Below are 6,835 nucleotides of genomic sequence, written 5' to 3'. Positions count from 1 at the left end.
ATTTAGCGAAAAGATCTGATTGGTATTAAAATATCTTATAGTATGATTTATCTTCAGAATATTTTTAATTTTAAGCGAATGATATTATCTCAGTACAAATTTATTTTATTTTTATTTTGAAATTAATAGTCTGATTTATTTATTTTTCTTGACCCATCAAGATCCTTGATATAAATACATATTAAAATTTATTATTTTGATGTAACATAGATATTTGTTTTGATTATCTATGAAAAATATCAATTGATCTTATAAGAAACTTCATTCAGTATAGTGCTGCATTTTTATGGTATCTATCATGGACGAACAAGATATTCCGAATCTAAATATACTGTTTTTTATGATGATCGGAATGAAAGTTTCTTATCATGAACATGTATGATTTTTAAGATATAAATGTTTTCTTAATATTTTTTTGTTGGTGTAATCTATAAAAATTAAAAAACCTTTTCGTGTATATGTAATTCCTTTCCATCAACATATTTCATAATTATAATCGCTAGTATACAGAATTTTTACCAACAGTGATAATAAAATCCTTGCTTTGCAAAATTAAGATTATGTTTCATATTATTTGAACTCATCTCATTTGAGAGAAGAAGAGGAGTTGATGAAGATAGATCAGGGGAAGGTAACAAAAGATGCATCAAGGAGTTGTGCAATATTCCCAATGGGCTGAGCACGTCTAAATAGATAAAAATAAACTTAATCCATAAAAAATAAAATTATGGTTCATATTATCAGCAATGTTTATTTCGTTCATCTACCTATAAAAAACATAGTCCAAAAATACAAAATAAAACATTACACAGAATCTATATTTGTTATAAATCAAATCGGCTTGCTTTATCATGGTGATAAATTTTCTCTGTATAATTTAATCGACAATTTTGGCAATTTCCATACTAAGCTTTTAATTTAGCCCATTAATAAAAGAATGGTTGATTTACGAACAGCAAAAGGAACAGCAGACTACGATCCATCAGAAGCAACATTAATAAATCACATCTTAGAAAAATCGATTTCCGTATACAAAAAGCATGGTGCAACAACAATCGACACACCAACATTTGAGCTATCAGAAATACTAAAAAACAAGTATGGAGATGATTCCAAGCTCATATTTGATTTAAAAGATCAAGGCGGCGACATCTGTTCATTACGATACGATTTAACAGTATCATTTGCAAGATACTTAGCCCAAAAGAGAATACAGAAAATTAAAAGATACCAACATGGAAAAGTGTTTCGCCGAGATCAACCAGCAATAACAAAAGGACGTTACCGCGAATTTATACAGTGTGATTTTGATATTGCTGGTCACAATGAAAAAATGACAACAGATTCTGAAATTATAAAGATTGTGTGTGAATGTATGGAAACTCTTGTCCCTAACGAAAGTTATTCAATTATTTTGAATCATCGCAAGGTGCACAGCGCCATTTTTGAAATTGCGGGAATACCAGTAAACCTTCATGGAACGATTTGCAGCACTATTGATAAGAAAAATAAAATTAGTAGAGATGAAATGGTTAATGAGCTTTTGATTAAAGGATGTAATCACGAGCAGACAAAAATAGTTGAAGATTATATTTGTAAAAGTGGAAATAATATGAATTTTGTTGAATCTTTGATTGATGATCCGATTTATGGTACTGAAGATGGCAAAGCTGGAATCGACGATCTAATTCTTTTGTATAAGTATTGTAAGATTTTTGGATGTGAAAAGAATATTGTTTTTGATTTGAGTCTTGCGAGAGGAACTGATTATTATACAGGAATAATTTTTGAAGCTGTTTATACTAAAATTAACGTCGGGGCAGTTATAGGAGGCGGAAGATACGATAATTTAGTTAAGAATTTCGTAAAAGAAAAGACGAGTGTAGAAATACCCACAGGCGAATCAAGTAAAAAGTTAAGCAAGGCCAAGCTAAAGAAATTAGAGAAAAATCTAAAGAAAGAAGAAGCCGAAGAACCTTTCGATGTTCCTTGTATTGGATTTTCTGTTGGTGTTGCTAGGATATTTTCTATACTTAAGGATCGAAGTACCCTTAAACTAAACGAAACCGATGTTTTTGTAGGTTCTTCGGGGGGTATTTTTCTGGAAGAAAGAATGGAACTTTTAAAAGAGCTTTGGGATGAAAATATTTCAGCTGAAACATTTTATAGTAACATGAATTTTAGAAAGCAAGCATCTTTTTGCATTAAAAATAAGATTTCTTATATTGTAATTTTGGGGGAAGACGAATTGAAAAATAATTATGTTATGCTTACTTGTGGTGATAAAGAAGGTGATAAGGAAAAAGTAGAGAGATCAAAGATTATTGAAAAACTTAAAGAAAAAATTGCGCTTAAAAATAATATAAATGCTTGCGGAAGTTTATGAAAGGGATCAATAAAGCTGTTTTTTACAATACAAATTATTTATCATCCACATTAAAATGCATATATTTTATAAATAGCTTTTATGTTGAATTAGACCAATTATATTCTGTTATAACGTGATAAAATTGTCTACCAAACTTTTTTTGCAGTAAACGATTTACTTATAAATAGTTTTATCTTTTTGATTAGGTCAATTATATTCTGTTATAACGTGATAAAATTGTCTATCTGACTTTTTTTGCATCAAACGATTTACTTATAAATAGTTTTATCTGTTTTATTAGATCATTTAGAGTCTGTTATAACGTAATAAAAATTAAGTATCAAAAGTTTATTTTAAATTCAATCTACTGTTTTAAGTTTTTCAACATCTAATAATTTTTTTAAATAGGGGCTTTCATATCATTTAAATTATATTGTAGCGTGTTTTTATGATCTGTGAAGTTGTGCTTCTTAATACCGTCTCTATTTTCATAACCAATTTAATAAATAGATATTTTTAACAAAAACTAGCGTGCAGAATATAGATATTCGTAAATTTAAGTATAAAGTGATATTTTTTATGCAAGTATTAAAGCAACAAACTAGCCTTTTTTATTTACACAAGTTATACTATCATACAAAGCAAGTTAAGTACCCCTTATATTGTATATTATCCAATTAAATTTTTCATTATCATTAAAATATATGAATTCTAAAGTTGATTTCTACTTAGATTCATATTAAGTCATATATTAAATTATATTGCAAATGTCTATAATTTTTTTTTCGAAAATTAATAGTCAATAAGAATGTATTATCTTATTCCTATAAATTATTTGGCATCTTCTACCATAAAAAAAAACGTTTTCACAAGATACATCTGGAAAAAAAATATAATACCCAACAAAAAAAACTATTTATTACACCATTAAATTTCAGCGATAAAGAATAGCTTTAAAAATTGACACTTTAAGCGAAATCAATATAATAGAATTATTTTTACAACTCTTTTTTATAAAATAACCTTTCATTTGATCATATGAATAGATAAAATCTAAATATGTCTTTAATTGATAATAAAACATAAAATTTAAATAGAAATAACATATACATCGGAGTGGCTGAAAAATACAATGATATCTTGATAATTAGAAGAACACATCATTAGTTTATATATATAAATGAAAGATTTGAAAAAATTTGTACAATTCATTAGTAAAAATGTTTTATATTAGCTTCATGGTAATGAATAAGTTTGGATATAGATTCCATGAATATGTAATTTTTAATAATTTTACAATCGAATTGTGAATAAAATACCATTATAATAAGGAATTTCCCTAAAATATATTCTGTTTATATTAAAAAAAACATCGGTATCGAGCTAAATACAAGGATCTTAATGGAAAAAAAAATTGTTTAAACTAAGTTATTTACGATATTAAGCAAGATTGAAAAAGAATTAAATAAAGCTTGAATATCTTTTTTTCATATGATTTTAGCCTTTTTTTGTCCTTACTGCTCATTTTTCCGCTTTCTTTTTATAAACCCACCATAAATACACTAGTGCAGCCGAATTTTTTATTTAGTTGCCGTAAATGAAGGTATTAGATTCACAAGTAACCAATAACATTTACATCAGTGTAGATTTAACCATTATAAACCAATAAATTAAATTGATAAAAATATTATCACGGGAACTTGATTGAATTTTGAAAATATAAGTATCACAATAGATTTTGCATATAGAATAATTCCTATCTAATGTCTTAAATAAAATTTTAAAAAGAAGTAAATGATTCAATTCTCGTGAAAAATTCAAAAAGTCCATCAAGAATCAATTATTCGAAGGCTTTCAATTTGAAAATACAATGTATATTGATGTACGGATACAATAAACAATCAAAAAAATATTCTTCTGCATTATTTTTATGTTTATAAAAAATAACTTTCATTTTTTCTTGTTTTGAATTTATGATCAATAACCCAGCTTTCAGCCAATTTATTTATGGTTAACGAATTACTTTATATCTAACATAAAAGAAAATTGTTTTTTTTGTTTTAATTTAAAAACGGGACGCATTATCTAAAAAAGATGCAAATCTTCGAAATATGTTTTTTTTTCAAGGGAGAATACAAAAACGAAGCAAAAATAAAAAAATTGAAATAGTATTTAAATTTGATGCATAAAATTATATCTACAAAAATTAAGAAGTTCATACATGATATGTAGCATATTTAATTGTTAATTTTCTCAATATTAAGTAAATTAATTAAATATTTGATATAAAAATTAGAAAAAAACTTAAAATATATAAAAAATATTTTTGGAAAACAACATGAAGGACAGAGATTAGATTAAAATAATGTCAATAAAAAAATATAAAATATTTTTAAAATAGCCAAAAAAGAAAAAGTTCATTATATTTGAATTCCTGTTTTTTTTTAATTTTTGCATCTTATAACCATTTGTGAATATTCAATTCCTAACTAAAAATCATTCAATATTAAACGGATTCACAGAGATTCTGGTGTGATTGTTCGAAACGCTACTATTCAAATGTGTCAACTATTAGTATTCTTTCTTAATAGAACCACCACATATAATTTATCACGTTATAGATCGTGCTTGATTCTAAAAAACCAAAATATTCTAAATTAATTAATATTTTGTTTCGTTGAACTTTGATATTTAGTTTTTTTTAATATTTGGTTGTCGCGCAAAAGAAAAATTATTCTTATATTCTTATTTAGTATAACTAAATTAATAAAATGTATTCTTTGAAAAGTTGCGCTTACGCTATCTGAATTTTATGTAACTTTTTTTTATATCTAAGAAAATCTCTACTAATTCTATCTGTGCACATCAAAGGCTGCATTTAAGGCTCATAGACGATCTTTATAGTATACTTATTTTAAATAAAAAACAATTTTTATGAGGATATAATACTATTCATGATCATATAATTTTTCTTTAATTTTTATATGGTCCAAGGAAACTATTATAAATATGTAATCTTATATACAATAGAAGATTTTACTTTTTGAAAGTGATTTAGAATAAAATCAAGTGAAAAATTCATTAAAAAATATTTAATTTTCTGAAAATCTCTTATATTAACCATAATTTATACAGAAGATCCCATATTATTGGTTTTATTACAATTATTTTTTTCTTATTTGTATTAGAAGAATCTATAAAACATAGAAATCAGCTTTTTAACTCCGTATTTTTATGGTAGTTTAATAAATTAGAGTTTTTGCAAGATATTAAAATGCATATGAACAATAACCAACAAAAAAGCACTTTGTTCATAATTTATGATATTGAAAAGTATTCGGTGATTTTTGAAATCGTATTTCTCATGATTTAACCATAAATATCTATCAAGGGAAATACTTCTGCACAAAGCATTTTAATATAATAATTTCGATGAGCTTCTAAAACCTTAGTATTTAATAGACAATTTGCTATATATTGTGAGCATTCTGGTGTTTAATTGCTTTTTAAAGTATAGTGTAGTTAATCCAGATCCTATTAACGATACAAAAAAATAAAATACTTAAAATTCAAATTAGTCACGTTTTTTTTGGAATTTTTTAGAGTTCATAAAATAAATAAAGAAAGATTTGATACATATAAAAACTCAAAAGGAATTTCAATTTAATTCCAAGTTTTTATCCGTGATATCGACATCATAACATGGGCCAATGTAGACATAAAATACCATAAATCTGATATAATGGAGTAAATAATGTTTAGACAGCAGAAGTACATGTTTAAAAAACAACAGGGTTGGGGCAAACACCAGAATTTTAAGTTTTAAAAATCATAGAAACAAGGGTAAATGTTGGGGTGGTTGAAGAAAGCATAGATCAAATCTAGATTTATAGAAAAACAGAAGGCTTTACGGAGATAAATAAAAAAAATAAAAATCAAATCAGCTAATAATATAAAACTACAAGGCCTTGATCTTAAAATAAATCTATAAATCAAAATTCAGAAAATTCTTATATTTTACAGTATAAAAATATAGGTAAAAGTGAATTTGTACTGCGATTCCTCAATATAAGGATAATATTCGGCTCCATTAGAGAAATTATATATTAAAATAAAAAATTACGATGTTTCTTGGTATTCAAGTTTCATAATAAATTAAAAGAAGCATGAAATCACCATTTAGAAAGATTATATATGCAGATTCACATTTATTTTTTTGGATGTGTCTATATTAAAAAATCATAATCATATAATATAAAGAATTTCTTCTTAACTCGAATTCTAAAACATAATCGAGGCATATATCCAAACTATAGAATTGAGGAAAATCTCGAACTAATAAGTCTTGAGAAGAGGATTTAAAGACTATGTAAGAGAAGAGGATTAGTCAATAGTTTAGACATGATGTGTCTGCAGAAACAAATCAAGTTAAGATCGAAGAGAAAATCTAAAATTGAAATTCCAAAA

This window comes from Rhyacophila brunnea, unplaced genomic scaffold (genome assembly GCF_057557595.1).
Source record: "Rhyacophila brunnea isolate RB1 unplaced genomic scaffold, BYU_Rbru_1.0 scaffold_49, whole genome shotgun sequence".
Classification (NCBI taxonomy): domain Eukaryota; kingdom Metazoa; phylum Arthropoda; class Insecta; order Trichoptera; family Rhyacophilidae; genus Rhyacophila; species Rhyacophila brunnea.
The sequence above is the reverse complement of the archived record's forward strand: the minus strand, read 5'-3'. Positions refer to the sequence as shown.